This window comes from Urocitellus parryii, chromosome 7 (assembly GCF_045843805.1).
Source record: "Urocitellus parryii isolate mUroPar1 chromosome 7, mUroPar1.hap1, whole genome shotgun sequence".
NCBI lineage: Eukaryota > Metazoa > Chordata > Mammalia > Rodentia > Sciuridae > Urocitellus > Urocitellus parryii.
Window position 1 is genome coordinate 76,240,272 of NC_135537.1, and position 16,582 is coordinate 76,256,853.

Consider the following 16,582-nt stretch of genomic DNA (forward strand, 5'->3'; position numbering starts at 1 on the left):
CATTAAACAGCCAAATAGTAGTTTCTTTACGTCTTTCATGTAATAAAATCATGTAAAAAATTCTATTTATTAGCAATTAGAGAACTTTTAACAACTGAGCCACATTCCCAGTCTTTTTTTTTTTTTTAATGTTTTCATTTTGAGGGCTGGGGTTGTAGCTCAGCCTTAGAGCGCTCGCCTAGCAAGTGTAGGGCCCTGGTTTTGATCTTCAGGACCACATAAAAATAAATAAAAATAAAGGTATTGTGTCCAACTACAACTAAAAAATAAATATAAAAAATAATTTAAAAAATTTTTTTTTTATTTTGAGACTGGGTCTTTTTAAGTTGCTAAGGTTGTCCTCAACTTGTGATTCTCCTTCCTCAGCTTCCTGAGATTCTGAGATTATAGGCATGTGCCATGGTGCTGGGCCCCCAGTACATTTTTTTAAACTAAGAAGAAATCTTCATTGGAAAACTGACAGTGATTCTCTATGAATAAAGAGTATACGGGGCTGGGGATGTGGCTCAAGCGGTGCCAAAAAAAGGGGAAAAAAATTTACTGAAAAGAGATAATCTTGCATATTACCGCTGCATTCCAAGGAATGAGTGGGAAGATAAGCAGTACTGACTCAATGGTGCTACAGTAAGTACTATGAGTTTTCACACGACATGGGAATGCCTTGGGAATAGGATGTGGAGGGATGAACCACTGCTTCCTGAGGAGGCGACACTCTAACATGAAAAGAAAAGTAATTTATGTATAAAAGGTGAGCAGTCTGGGGAGTGGGACTGGCTTCAGCAAATATTTAAGGTTGGAAGAGTATGAGGACAAGGTTGAAAGGGAGAAATGGTTCATTGAGTTCAGTTGTTTGTCTTTGGGTGTGTCTGAGGGAGCTTTGGGGGGAGGGGGAAAGCAGGATCTCACTATGAGAAGGAGTTATGTTATATAGAAATAAGTGGCCACTGAGGAACCAGTGCAAAGTATGTCTTAAGGGATGCATTAGACAAAGCTATTAGATTTGGCTTTTTTCAAGGAAAGAGCTTAGGTTCATCCTCTGTGGTCTTGCAACCAAAGATTTGCATCTCTAATAGTCCTAGATCTAGCTCAGGCTTTTCCCAAGGCCCATCTCTAAACAAAAATGGATCTCTTGGTGGTTTTTTTTTTTTTTTTTTTTTTTTGGTGGTGCTGGGGATTGAACCCAGGCAGAAAGATCAAATTACATGCAGCAAACTCAAGAATTCATCTTCTAGGATTTCAAGTCTGGTTTAATCTACTGAAATGTGAAATATGGTCTAATTTTTGCTGGAAACAGGAATTCCCAAAGATACCTGAAAGTATACCACTTTGTCTGAGACAGTGCTTAAAATGCTAAATGAAGAATTGTATTTTTTAATTGAATTAAAATTGGAAAATATAAACAATTAAAGGCAGTATGGCTATTAGAAAACTACGGTTTTTAAAAATAATCTTACCACTAAACAAGTATTGAAATAAATCTTGTGACTGATATTTAAACTGAATATTTTAAAATGTGTTTGAAGGTTTCTAGCTTACAGTGACCCCTGGTGTTATTCTGAAAAACATACAGCATGCTAACTAATTCATCTCTGTTTCCCTCTCCCTCTCCCTCTCCCTCTCTCTCTCTCTCTCTCTCTCTCTCTCTCTCTCTCTCTCTCTCTCTCTCTCTCTCTCTCCCTCTCTCCCTCTCTCTCTCTCTGTGTGTGTGTCTCTCTCTCTCTCTGTCTCTCTCTGTCTCTCTCTCTCTCTCTCTCTCTCTCTCTCTCTCTGTCTCTCTCTCTCTCTGACTAGAAATTAAATTCAAAGGGTGCTCTGCTACTAAGCTACAGTCCCAGAGCTTTTTATTTCTTTGTTTCCTTACCAATGTGTTAAGAATCAGGTGGATGGGGTAGCATTTTGAACTGGAGTTTCTTCTCTAATCAGGTTTTGCATTAATTTGATATGTACTGAGACCATGCCTGAGGAACTGTCAGGTTGTACGTAACTGTAAAGTAGACCACCACCATGTAGGTAGCTTGGGATAAACCTTACATAAGCCCAGCAGTGATAAGGAGATGAGTACAGCTCATGGACCAGCCAGAATGGAGAGCATGTGCCCAGTGTAGTGGTGCATGCCTATAATCCCAGCTACCCAGGAGGCTGAGGCAGAAGAATCACAAGATTAAGGACAGCCTGGGCAATTTAGGGAGACCTTGTATCAAAATAAAAAATAAAAAGGGCTGGGGATGCATCTCAGTGGTAGAGTGCCCCTAATTTCAATTCTCAGTACCAAAATTAAATAAGTAAATAGTATATATATATACACACACACAAACATGGCTCTCTTGGTCTTTTTTTTTTTTTTTTTTGGTTGTGGTGCTGGGGATTGAACCCAGGTCCTTGTGCATGGTGGTAGGCAAGCACTCTACCAACTGAGATGATCCCCAGCTCCATGGCTGTTTTCTCACACTCTGATTCTGCATATCATGAAATGTCTAGATTTTTAAAATACTACGCTGTTTAAATATCTGTTAACACATGTGGCTCTAGTTCATAGATTTCTTTTAAAAATTACTGCATGCCACTGAATTGTGTAAATTATCATACTTATCCATACACCTACTGATGGACAATAAAGCTTGTCTTTGACACTGACAGTTTTTTCGGGGGAGTGGTTACTGGGAATCGAACACTGGGCTGTGGTACCACTTTGCTACATCCCAGCTTTTTATTTTTATTTTTTGAGATAGGGTATCCCTACATTGTCCAGACTGGCCTTGAATTTAAAATCCTCCTGCCTCAGTCTCCAGAGCCACTCAAGATTATATTTGTGTGCCACTGTTCCCAGCAATACTATTTTAAAAGCTTGAGGTCAGGCCCTGGTTTACAGAGATGAACTAGGTATGTTCTCTATTCAAGAGTTATGATGTGTTTGAGAGGAGCATAAAGGGATTATGGGCTGTGTGAGAAAGGATACTACATGTATATAATATAATTAGGTGTGAGCACAATAGGGGATAATAGACAAAGAATCTTGTCAGAGTGCCTGATTCATGGTAGATGTTTGCTGAGTAAATAAACTAGCAAATCAATGAGTAGGACACTGATTGCAAGGCATGTCAAATATCTGGGTGTGTACTGTAGTTAATATGCTTACTACTAACTGAAGTGTTTTGGGAAAGATGGAGTTGTTGTACAAGGAGAAATCCAACCCCTATCTTGGCTGTCATTTCAAGAACTGAGAGGTAAATGGATTGGTTGGAAAGAATAGTCTTTTACTGCTTTTAAATTCTGGCTATTTTTTCATAATTTAGAGCCTTGATCACTAGTTGAAGGAACAGTATATATCAAGGCTGATGTTTCTACTTAGAAATGTAAACAGTACCTGCTCAGTCATCTTTTCAATTGCAGAGATGCTTCATCTAGTTAAAGGCCACCACACCCCATCTAATATTTACACTGAATTGAGAATAAATTTGGCCAGGCTGTTTTGTTAAAATACCAATAATTTAAGGCTCAATTTCAAGTTCATATATTATAACAAAGAGGCAGTCTACTAGGGATTGAACCCAGGGTGTGTGTGTGGGGGGTGTTGTCTACCACTAAGCTACCTCCCCAGAACCTTTTTTATTTTGAGACGGGAGCTTTCTAAGTTGCTGAAGGTTTTGCTAGATTGCTAAGGCTGCCTTGAACTTGAGATCCTCCTGCCTCAGCCTCCTAAGCCTCTTCTGGGATTGCAGGCATTACAGGTGTGTGCCATCACACTGGGGGTTTGGGTTTTGAGAGCAGTAAAAATTATCTGTGCTACTGAGAATTTTACTTTGTTGGGAGAGGTTCTTATCTTTTTTCATTGTACCACTGAGCATTTTAAAATTTGAGAGTTTAACAAAGAAAAGAACCAGCTATTGGAGAGACTGAAACAAGAGGAGCACTCAAACCCACAAGTTTAAAACCAGCCTGGGAAACCCAGTAAGACCATATCTCAAACAAACAAACAAACAAACAAAAATGAAACAAAACAAGCCTGAGCTTCAGCTTTCCCATGTAAAATGGCAATTTGCTGTGATAGATAAATAAGGTATAAAAGGCACTGAAGAATAGGTTGCTCTGTGTCCGTGGGGATCAGAACAAGGCACAGTAGAAGCTATGGAGCATTTGAAGAATTTAAAATTCCTGTCTGGTGGACATGCCCCTGATCACAGTGACTAGGAAGGCTCAGGTAGGAGGATCACAAGTTTAAGGGCAACCTCAACAACACAGTGAGACCCTGTCTAATAATAAAGAATAAAAAGGACTGAGGATGTAGCTCAATGGTAAAGTATCCTGGGGTTCAATCCATAGTACCAATAGACAAATAAAGAATAGTCATTACTTGGCAACTTCTTTCAAATGTGTGGTTAAGAACAGGTAATAAATTTCCAAATCTTAGCCTAATGCAAAACACACACCAAGGAAATAAAAGCAGAATGTGACAAATATAACTAATTAATCTCGTTCCAGAGGTTGGCAGTTTTCCCTTCTGGCCCCACTCTCTAATTTCCCTATCTCATTTCAAATTTCTGAGCTTCTATCATGCCACCTCCTATATTTCTCTTCTTTTCCATCTTAGTGTATTTTATCTTCTTTTCCTGAATCAGTGGTTTTCTAACATATTGAACACTGGGTGCTGATTTTTCTTTTAGTAAGTAATTTCTTAAAAAATTATTTCTGATTGACATGTTAATTGTACATATAAATGGGGTTCAGTATGATGTTTCCACACATACACACAACTGTGTACTGATCAAATCCAACATCCCTTTATCGACCCTCTCCACCTCCCCACAACTTCCCCAATCACTATTAATCACAATTCTATTCGGGTGCACTTTTGGAAGTGGTGTACAAGTGATTAAATCCAGGGGTTCTTTATCACTGAACTACATCCCTAGTTCTTTTTATTTATTTGTTTTGAGTCACAGTCCTGCTAAGTTGCTGAGGGCTTGCTAAATTGCTGAGGCTAGCCTTAAACTTTTGGCTGAGCTGCCTTAGCCACCTGAGTTGCTGGGGTTTCAGGCCTTTGCTACTGCACTAGTCTCAAGTTCACTTTTTTTTAGCTGCCCCATGTGAGACTGTCTGGTTTACTTTACTTGGCATGTCCTCCAGTTCTATCCATTTTGTTGCAAATGACAGCATATCATTCTTTATAACTACTATTTATACATACCACATTTTATTTTTCCATATACCTGCCCATAAGGGACTATTGGGACTATTGTGAATAATAAAATAAGCATGAGTGTGCAGGTATCTGTTTTACCCATGCCATTTCCTTTGGTATATTCCCAAAAGTGGGAAAGCTGGATCATGTGGCAGATCAATTGTCAGCTTTTTGAAAAACTTCCATACTGTTTTCCATAATGACTTTTACATCTCACCTAGAGTGGTTTTTTTTTAATATTTATTTTTTCTTAGTTATTGGCGGACACAACATCTTTGTATGTGGTGCTGAGGATCTAACCTGGGCTGCATGCATTCCAGGCGAGTGCACTACCGCCTGAGCCACATCCCCAGCCCCTCACCTAGAGTGTTTAAGAGTTCTTTTTCTCTACATCCTCACTAACATTTTTTTTAATAATAGCCATTTTAAATGGCATGAGGTTGTATCTCACTAGAGTTGATTTACATTTCCCTGGTAGCAATAATATTTCCCATTTTTCAAGTATATGTTGGCCATTTGTATTTCTTCTTTTAAGAAGTGCCTATTCAGTCAGGAGTGGTGGCACACACCTGTAATCCCAAGCCAGCCTCAGCAACAGCAAGACCCTAAGCAACTCAGTGAGACCCTATCTCTAAAAAATTAAAAGGTGCCTATTCAGATCATTTGCTCATTTTTTAAATGGGATTACTTAGACTTTTTGAGGTCTTCATATATTCTGGGTATTAACCCAGAGTAGTTGGCAAGTATTTTCTCCCATTCTATACATTGTCTCTTCACTGTGATTGCTTTTTTTGGTGTGCAGCTTTTTGTTGAATGTAATGCAACTTGTCAATTTTTGCTTGTTTCCTGTGCTTTGGGTGGTCCTATTGTAACATGGACTCTTTAAAATGGGAGATTTAAAAGAGAACCCAGGACTGATTCTGTTTTGCCCTTCTGCCTTGTTCTGGGTTATTTCTCCAGTTTATCTCAAGTTCCAGGAACACTGAGCCTTGCAGGCAGATCATCTCATGATGGGACCCCAACTATCTCCTCAAGCAGTTACAATTTCACAGGCAGCATATCCCCAGAGCTGACCTGAGGTAATGATCAACCAGAGGTCAGTTTGACCAAGATTGCTGACTATGCATACTTCTTATCCCTCTCCTGCACTACTGTGTCTTTCCTTTATATAAACCTGGAGCTCTTGTCAGTACCTTCAAAGACAGGATTTAGGACACTAAGCTACATTCCTACTTTTTACTTTTTGTTTTCATACAGGGCTCTGCTAATTGCTAAGGATGCCCTTGAACTTGCAATCCTCCTGCCTTAGTTTCCAAAATTGCTGGAATTATAGGCCTTTGCTACTGTGCGTGGCTCCAGTCTACTTTTTTTTTTTTTCTTTTTTTAGCTGTCACATATGAGAGAATATACAATACTCTCTGGAACAGCCACACTGAAATAATTCCTTTCCTACTTTACCACCACTCATCCCTCTGGCTTCTTGAGGTAGCAGGTGGCCAAATCTGGTCTGTTGGGAATCCTGCAATCCCAACCTCCCTCAAATCAGATATGGGGCATGTGCAGCTTTCACTCTTAAAGATATTTACATTTTGTAACACATTTCATACATGTGAACTAAATCTTACACTTATCAAATTGTTCCAGAAAATGGCAAAATGAGATGGCAAAATGTGTCAAAAGCTCACGAATACTTTAAGTACAGGGACAGAATAGGGACTGGTGGGAGAATAGATTTAGGTCGAGTTACAGATTGCACAGCAGAAAAGTAAGAGAGTTCTTTTCTCATAAATTCTATTTTCTCAGTGATGTCGGAAGTGAGATTACTTACCAAGAAGAGAATTGGGAAGTATAGAAATTTGAGAATAGTGCGGTTTGATGGGAAAGAGGATGAAAGAATGGACTACTAAGGAAACATAACACAGAATGCTGACATAGGATTAGAATCCAGGTTCCAGACATTCAAATCTGTGGTTTTTGTAGTTTTTGCAGTAGTGGGGATTGAACTCAGGGATGTTCTAATACTGAGCTACCTCTCCAGCCCTTAAGAAATTTTACACAGGATTTTCCTAAGTTGCAGAGGTTAGCCTTGAACTTGCAATCTTCCTGTTCTTGTATCTTTGGGTCACTGGGATTACAAGTGTGAGCCACCAAGCACTGTTAGTGCCACTTTAAATAAACCATATTAACAATGAATCACAGGCACAGTGCACATCTTTAGTTTTAGCTACTTGGAAAGCTGAGATAGAAAAATCACAAGTTGTAGGGTAGCCTGGGCAATTTAGCAAGTCCCTGTCTCAAAAATCAAAAAGGGCTAGGAATGTAGCTAAGTGGTAGAGGACTGGCCTAGCATGCAGAGGGCTGTGGATCCAATCTCCAGTACTGGGAGGAAAAATGACTACTGGGAAAAGAATATCACCCACATGGACATCAGGTAGGATTGACTAAAACAAAGGGAAGCAAAGTAAAAACTGATGCTACTAAAATAAACAGACAAACAAATTGGGTAAGAATCTTTAATTGTGTATGATAAATAACAGAAGACATTTTAAGTTACAAATGATGATACATTTTCAAAGATGTAGTGGTAAAAATACAGACAATGTACACACAAAGGAAAAAAAATCACATAACTTCTTATTTTGTATGTATTAAAAAGCTTTGGTAGGCTTCATTCATACATTTTTATCATATTGCTCTTGTACAAACATTAAAAGGAAAATAAAAGCAATATACATTCAAAGAATGATCAGCAAATATTTCCTTAAAGAAGTCATAAAGAACTAAGGTCAGAGCTGGGTGCAGTGGTGCAGGCTTGTAATCTCAGTGACTTTCGAGGCCAAGGCAGGAGGATCCCAAGTTTGAGGCCAGCTCAGCAACTTAGCAAGGCCCTAAGCAACTTAGTGAGACCCTGTCTCAAAAAGATAAAATAAAAAGGGTTAGGTGTAGCTCAGTGGTTCAGCATCCATGGGTTCAATCAATCCCTGGTACCAAAAACAACAACAAAATATTAACTTAAAGGAAATACAATGAATCAGTAATAACCTCTCCATACCTCAGTTCTTCACCTGTAAAACTGGAAGACGCTTACAGAAACTGAGTAGGGTTGTTAGGATAGCAAAACAGGTTTATCAATCTAAAGCCAACATCAGGCATGTAAGACACCATGAAAAGTGTTTTATAAGCTTCAGTACGGTAGTATTGTTTTTTGTTTGTTTTTGTGTTTAATAACTACGCCCTCCACTATTGAGATGCAATCAAAATAACAAAAACAATAGCAAAGAATCTCAAGATCTGGGGCCTGTGTCGTTAAATCAAATATCTTTTGAATTATTAGTTGGCAGTAAAATTAACAGTGGGTCAAGACTAGTAAGGGGGCAGGGGTTAGGAGGGGGGGAGAATGGAAAAAAATCAGCCGCAAGCAGCAAGTATTTTTCTTCTGAAATGTCTCATACTATAGAGGCCTGTCTGTGTGTACTTGATTAAATGCTAAAAGTATTTTGTAATGTAGACTTCAAAGAAGTTTGTAGTCCAGGCAAGTACCTGGATGTCAGTTCGACATCTGTATCTGTATTTCTCCTTAAGATACTCCAGAAGTAGTGTCAGCTCTACTTTGGGGAAAAAAAAAAATTGTTTTGGGGGATGGATCTGGGGATTGAACCCAGGGACTTTCTCCCACTGAGCTACATCTCTCCAATCCTTTTTTACTTTTGAGACAAGCTGTAACTGAGGGTCTTGCTAAATTGGTAGGCTTCATTCATCCATTTTTTAAAAATATTTTTTTTAGATGTTGATGGATCTTTATTTTATGCATTTATTTATATGGGTGCTGAGAATCGAACCCAGGACCTCACACATGCTGGGCAAGTGCTCTACCACTGAGCCACAACTCCAGCCCCCAATTCATACATTTTTATCATATTGCTCTTCTACAAACATTAAAAGGAAAATAAAAGCAAAATACATTCAAAGAATGATCAGCAAGTATTTCCTTAAAGAAGTCATAAAGAACTAAGGTCAGAGCTGGGTGCAGTGGTGCAGAAACTGAGTTACTGAGGGTCTTGCTAAGTTGCTCAGGCTGGCCTTGGAGCTTGTCATTCTCCTGCCTCAGCCTAGTGAGTTGCTGGGATTACAGGTTTTCAATACCATGTCCAGCTTACTGTGGGACACTTTGCTAAACTCTTTTTTTTTTTTTTTTTTGAGAGAGAGAGAGAGGGAGAGAGAATTTTAGTATTTATTTTGCAGTTTTCCGCGGACACAACATCTTTGTATGTGGTGCTGAGGATCGAACCTGGGAGGCATGCATGCCAGGCGAGCAAGCTACCGCTTGAGCCACATCCCCAGCCCTGCTAAACTCTTAAATAATAAAAAATAGGAACCTAATAAAATGATGCTAAGGAGATATCTCTTTCAATGTGTAAAATGTTTATAAATGTTTTGTCTCAACCTATTGCATTAATTTTTTGAAACATTTTCTTGTAGCATTTGAAACAGTGTTGCTCACTAGCTTTTAAAACAGTCATGCATAAATTAACTATCATCATTATCCTTAATATGTGTGAGTACCAACAGACCAACTGCGTAGGGCAGCTTTAAGGTACTGTAAATATTAACTTAATAATCATAGAGCTCGCAGCCTCTAAATAGCACATGATCATGTACACCAAATTAGTTCTGATTTTAAAAACAAAGTCTGAAACAGTACATCTTGTTAATCCTTTAAAAATGCATAATAAATATGATTCATACTTTGAATAAAGCAAAATTACATGACTTGTGATTGCTGCTTTGAATATAATCTGAAAGAAAATGAGTGTAATGACACCAAGTTGTTAGAGAAATATCTAACACATATGCTAAGTGAAATAAAAAAAATTGAACAGTTGGCAAAATTTAAGAGGTGTATTACAATCTTCCTAATATCCTGAATGTATTTTGGTAAAGGATTAATGCCACATAAACTTGCCTCTAAATTTTGTTGAATGGTCCCTGTACTAGCCTTTGTGGTATTTGAAGGCAAGAATTTCCCACAGTAACTTATTTAGTGGCCTTCAATATAAATATTTGCAGTACTTATTACATTTTAGAATTTTGTGGGGGACAGTAACCAGGGATTGAAGCCATGGGTGCTTGACACATCCCCAGCCCTTTTTCTTTTTTTATTTTATGAAAGAGTCTCATCATGTTGTTTAGAGCCTCCCAATGTTGCTGAGGCTGGCTTTGAACCTGTGATCCTCCTGTCTCAGCCTCTCAAGCCACTGGGATTATAAGCATGTGGCACCACGCTGGGCTCAACAAATACTTCTGTCAACTGTAGCAAGCTCCCCAAAATGTTCTAGGAATTTAAGTTAATAATGAATTATTTCATCAGTGTGGTGGCACATGCCTGTAATCCTAGTTACCTGGGGAGGCTGAGGCAGGAGTACCACAACTTCATGGCTGCCTAGGCAAGTTAGCAAGAACTTACCTTGTCTCAAAATCAAAACAAAAAGGGCTGGTGATGTAGTTCAGTGGTATTGTGCTTACCTGGCACATGTGAGGGCCTGAGTTCTATCACCAATATTGGGTGTGGGGGAATTCCTAATCTTAAATTTTCATGAATTTAAGAGAGATAAAAAATTTACAGTTGTGTGACATGGAACAGTAGGATTAATGATTACCAGTCTGTTTAGAAGTTGGAAGCTGCCAATGCCCAAGCTGTTTTAAAGGATGACTTAGAAAGTAAGTGGGCAAGAACATTTCCAGGCAGGCAAATTTACATAAGGCATGTATAAAGGAGAAAGATACCAGGAGATAAAACTGTAGAAATGGACTAGGGCCTAATCATGAACATTTTCCTGTGCCACTAAGAGGTTTAAATTGTATCTAGTACCCAAAAGGAAGTGAAGACTGTTAGGAAGGAAAGAGGCAGGGTTACAGTAGTCTTGGATGGAGTAAATAATGGAGACTAGCAGGGGGTCAGTACAGGTACAAATTGAGGACCTGAATAAGACATGGGGCACTGCCAACAAATGCTTATTAATAGAATGTACACCACTGTAGAACCAGGTATTGCAGAAACAGTTCATCTTTTAAAAATAGCTTATAGTCAGCAGTTCAGGCACTCAAAAGATTAAATGTGAGTTTCTTGAGATTGCAGGCATGTCAGGGAAAGACAATTCAACACTGAAGTTGAGACCTAAAGAAAAAATAGGATTTTAAAGATTTGAATTGATTTAAAGTACTTCGGGTATTTATCAGTGGGCCCTATATAATCCCTCCAGATTCCTCTTAAAGAAATTGCTTCTTTTGCTCTTACTAAAATTATACCAAAATATCTAAAATGACTAATTAGAAGAATACTTATGCAAAGATGCCAAGTGTCTTTTTTCTCATCTCACCCAGCACCTTATCTTTGTATTATTCACAGTGTGTTACAATTACCTAAGAACTTGGAAGAGAACCAAATAAATGGACAAGGACATAGGAGCACCCAAAAGGGATATAGAACAAAAGGAGATACAGCTTTGAAGGGAAGGGGGAGATATGAGACTGATATAATGGTAAATGACTTAGAAAATTCAAAACAGTTTCAGCACTCTTCATTTAGTTATGTGATGCCCCCCCCCTTCCTTGTTTATTGAGGGAGAGGACAGAGGGCATTCAGCAGGCTTGGTATGAAGCAAAATAAACATGGATTTATACTATGGACATATGTACTCACTATTAATAACATATTTCTAGCCTGGTGTGGAGGCACACTTCTGTAATCCCAGCAGCTAGGGAGGCTGAGGCAGAAGGATTGTGAGTTCAAAGCCAGCCTCAGCAACTTAATGAGGCACTAAGTAAGTCAGCGAGACCCTGTCTCTAAATAAGATACAAAAAAGGGCTGGGGATGTGGTTCAGTGGTTGAGTGCCCCTGGATTCACTCCCTAGTACCAAAAAAATAAAACAACAACAACATTTCCTTAAGATATTTACACTTATATAACAGAATCAATATTAACACATTTTAACTTATCTCTAGGAAAGAATTTCCGACATATACAACCCAAACATTTACAATGGAGGTGTAAAATAAGGTGTGAATCAGTCATTTCTGGTATTTTTTTTTTGCCAATCCTATGACTAAGAGAAAATTAAGATTAATTTTTTTTTCATAGAACTCAGACCAAGTAAACATTTTATTATTTAATAGATTGTCATGGGTGTAAGTAAAATTTTCACATCTTAAGTTGGATTGTATCTGTAATGAGGAATGTCACTGATAAACTAAGAGGAAGAACAAGTACCAATATTTTCTTTAGAGGTTTTACATTGTTGTTTTCCCATGGTTGATATATGGCCCAAATCATCCTTACGAAGTATTTTCTATGTTCTAATTACTATGGTGTGACTGATTTCTTCAGACTTGCCAGTTTACACCTTTCCCTAAGGCATAATAGCAATTTAATGCTTAATTTTCACTGCTGCTCTATTTTGCTGGAGTGATGAGATACAATTCCAGCTTTAAAAAACTGAACAAGCAACATGACACGCCAAAGATTATACAGAGATTTCTCTGCAGACAACATTTTATATGTAGTACTGCAAATTTAAAAACACAATGGTAAACACAGCCTAGCTTTATTAACTTTCAGACACCTGGTCAGTGTGGTGGAAACTGGGAATCACTAATGCTTACCAGTCAGTGGTTTTCACTATCCACCATAAATGTAAAAGACAGCAAACCTTGCTTAGTTTGGTTTCCTTTTACTGCTAGACAACTCTTAAGTTCTGGTGACATAAAGGTCTGACCTCTGAACTTTTTTAATTTAACCAGATATTCCTGGATATTACAGGAATTTTAAAAGTATTATATAATTATTCTATGCTTAACATTCACTCTTCAGATTTTAAAACGCGAGCTCTGTGGGTGGCTTCCGGTCACTGCTTGGGACTGATTATGTTCACAGAGACAGGATTCCCCTGAAACTCTCTCCCGTCCTTGAGTGTTAACCACTAACCTACTGAAGTATTCAGTACTTAAAAAGATGAAAACCTGTAGTGGTAGCGCTTACAATTCCATTCCAATCGACCGAGGGTTAATTCCCTCTGGGATGTTCTCTTTGCCTTATCAGGTCTGAACAAAAGGATGCCACCGGACCCTTGAGAAGACACTAAGGCACAGTTCCAGCGGTTGGGAGCCCTGGTGGCAGAATTACTCCACAAGGGCACAGACCTCCAGGTAACTCATGCTATCTCCTTTATCCCACCCTAGGGCTATCCTGAAAACAAGACTATGGGGGACCCCAAACTCTGGGTAGTCTCGCTCCCCACCCGCCATAGGTGAGGGAAATAACTTTTTTTAGCTGGGACTGATCCAAAATTCAGCGGGGGGGTCTGCCCTAGCTCCGGCCTACTCGCTGTACCAAAGGAAGGTCAAACTCACCTTGGGGAAGTCCGCGCCAGGACGGCGACTAGCACACACCAGCAAAATCCTCCCAGGTCAGGGCAGGACAGCCAAGTTGCCAGGCAAGCCCAACACCACCGGAGGCGGAGCCGCCCCTTTCCCAGCAGCCTACAGACTTCCGGTCCTGCGCAAACGATAACCTACGCCTCCCGGTGCGCCCCTCCCCCGCAGCTGGCCGTTTCCCGGCGTGCTCCGCGGAGGAAGAGTCGGAGTCGACAATAACAAACCCAGCCGCGGCCGTGTCCGCGGCCCTGCTAAGCCCTCGGCACTGTTTCGGGGTCCTCGGTTGTCCGGGCCCCTCGGCTCTGACTGGCCGCGGTCCCGCTGATTCCCGGTCCCCTAACCAGAGCCGAGGGGCCTGACTGCGTCCTTTTCCGCCCTGACCCCTCCCTTCTACCAGTAGTTCGGGGCCGCGGCGGCGGCTGCGGCGGGCGGGCGGGCGCCCGGGACACCGGCGGTTGTGTCGGTTGGCAGTGCCGAATGGGCGGTTGGTAGCCGCCGCTGAGGACGAGGCGGTGGCGGAAGATGGTGCCGGGGGCCGCCGGCTCTGCTGTCTCCGGCGGAGGAGAAGGCGCTGCCGGGTAAGTGTCGCCGCCGCCCGCGTCCCCTTCCCCCATCTGGACACCACTGCCGCTCGGCGGTCCTTGGCAGTGTGGGTCGGGGGCGCTGGGTCCCTGCAGCGCAGGTGTGTTCGCCACGGTGCCCGGAGTCCGGAGTCCGGCCCCCGCAGGTGTTGCACTGAGGCCGCCTTCCCCGCGCGTCAGCTCTCGGAGACAAAAGCGGTTGAGTCGATGCTCCAAGGGGCCGCGGGGTGTATGGGGCTGCCTTTGGCTTCCTCAGCTAAGGTCCCCAGGGCCACTTCTCTAGAGTGCAGCTGTTCAACACCTGGTGAAATTACGGGAGTGGCCGAGGGCAATAGAAGCCCGAACCCACCGGGATGCTGCCTCACCCTGGTCACCATAGCCAGTGCTCAGCTCTAGAGGTGTGTTGGGCTAAAGAAACCGGAGAGTGGGGTTGGGTCGAGGTGCAGAATGGGAGGAACCTAGAGATGAGGTCTTTGTCCGACCCCCTGGAGTGCGAGGATCGGTGTAAAGTTACTCCTAGGAATGACTCAGCCTCCGCCCGCCTCACTGATAGATTTGGGATGGGGTGTGTGTGCGGATTTCACAACTTCTTTGGTAGAAACAAAAATACATTTACTAACAAGAGAAGTGGCAGCTTCTGAGTGGAGTGGCAATAGTTTCTTCCGCCGGCCAGTGGATGTGCTGTGTTTTCTGTTTATGGTTTCGTAATCTAGGCTTCTCCAGTATGACTCCTAAGTGTGGTCATATCATGAAGTGGTATAGGTAGGCCTGGATGCCAAGGAACACTAATGTGCTTACCATTGAAAAAGTCACTACGGGACATGGTAATGTTCTCGTCTGCTATGAACATTAAAAAGCACCCGTTTTACTAACCTTTTTTTAAGTGTAGTTTAGAAGTTTTTGTATTGATGGGTTTGTGTCATTTACGTGAAGGCTTGGAAAGTTAGCAGTTTTAAAAAGACTTTTAAAAAGGCTTGAGTGTTCAATCAAGAATGTTATTGTACTTTGATAGTTGATAAAAAAGATAGTCCTTGCACTTGTGGTCAGATGAGAAGTGAAAGGGAATTCTGAAGGAAGTTGGCTGATTTTATTATTTGGGTTATTGGATCTGTAAGAGGACCATAACTAGGAGTGTGAAATACTTTTTGTATTTAGTGTTGTTAACGTGGCTTGAATAAACATATTTTCTCAGTAATATGCCTGTCTTTTTTTAAACGTTTATGATTGTCTACAAAACACTAGATTTATTTAATGGATGCTTTAGGTATGTTTGTTGATAAATCTCTGATGGATATTTTATATGGGCTTAGGCCATGTTTTATTTATTTATTTTTTCAGGCCGTTTCTTTGTTTGTTTAGGTACTGGGGATTAAATCCACGCATGCTTTACCACTGAGCTACATCCCAAGCCCTTTTTCTTTTTATTTTGAAACAGGGTCTCACTAAGTTGCTGAAGATGGTCTTAGGCTTGAGGCACTGCACCTGATTTCAGGCTGTGTTTTAAAATCATTTAGTCTTGTTTTAAATCTTTAATGTTAATCAAATTGAATAGTATTTTGGGGCCTGATCAGGATGTCAGTGAAGACAGTGAAACAGTACTCTTGGCTTTAAAAGTTTTTCTGGGCCTTGCTGACAAACAGCAGGTCAGAATGCATAGCAGATTGACTCTACAAATTAAATTCATGAAGGCCAAAAAGGCAGAGGACACAAGACTTATGTTTTGTTTTGCTTTTTTTTTTGAGCAAAGGGGATCCAACCCAGGGCCTCTCACATGCTAGGCATGCACTTTACCACTGAGCCACATCCCAGCCCCAAGACCTCTTTTGAATGCCATAGTGTTAAACTTAAATTACATGTAAGTTTGAAAGATTTTTTATTTGGCTTCTAATTTAGGAATTCTCTTTAAAATTTTATTTACATTTAGCATGTATTTGAGGACTGTATGCTTTACCTTGTACACGTATATCACTTGATTATTTTTTTGGTACTGGGGGTTGAACCCAGAGGCGCTTTATTTACTACATCCAGAGTGTCCCCACCCTTTTAATACTAATATATATATGATGAGAGAGAAAGGGGTAGGGATACACCAAGAGCCTTGCTAAATTACAGAGGCTGGTCTCAAACTTGTGATCCTCCTGTCTCAGCTGTCTGAATTGCTGGGATTATTTTAGTTTCTAGAAGAAAGGCTAGTAAAATTTTTTCATTCAGGTAATAATATTCTCTTGCCCCAATTACACTGTTTTGTCAGAAATACTGGCTGAGGAAGCATAAATGAAAACCTAGCAATTCCTTTCTACCAGTATTCATGATCTTCACAAACACTCATGATTCTTTTTGTTATTTACTTACCACAGTGAAGAGACTCAATTATTAACTCTGGAATTTTTT

General features: G+C 40.4%; 1 protein-coding gene across 2 annotated transcripts in view; it reads left to right on the forward strand.

Annotated features, from left to right (window-relative positions):
- Window positions 1-13,820: 13,820 nt before the first annotated feature.
- Rb1cc1 (RB1 inducible coiled-coil 1) overlaps window positions 13,821-16,582 on the forward strand; it is a 74,056-nt gene continuing 71,294 nt past the window's right edge. For both annotated transcript variants that reach the window (XM_077801412.1, XM_077801413.1), the window contains exon 1: window positions 13,821-14,188. The gene's annotated coding sequence lies outside the window, so the exon portion shown is untranslated. The remainder of the gene's footprint in view (window positions 14,189-16,582) is intronic.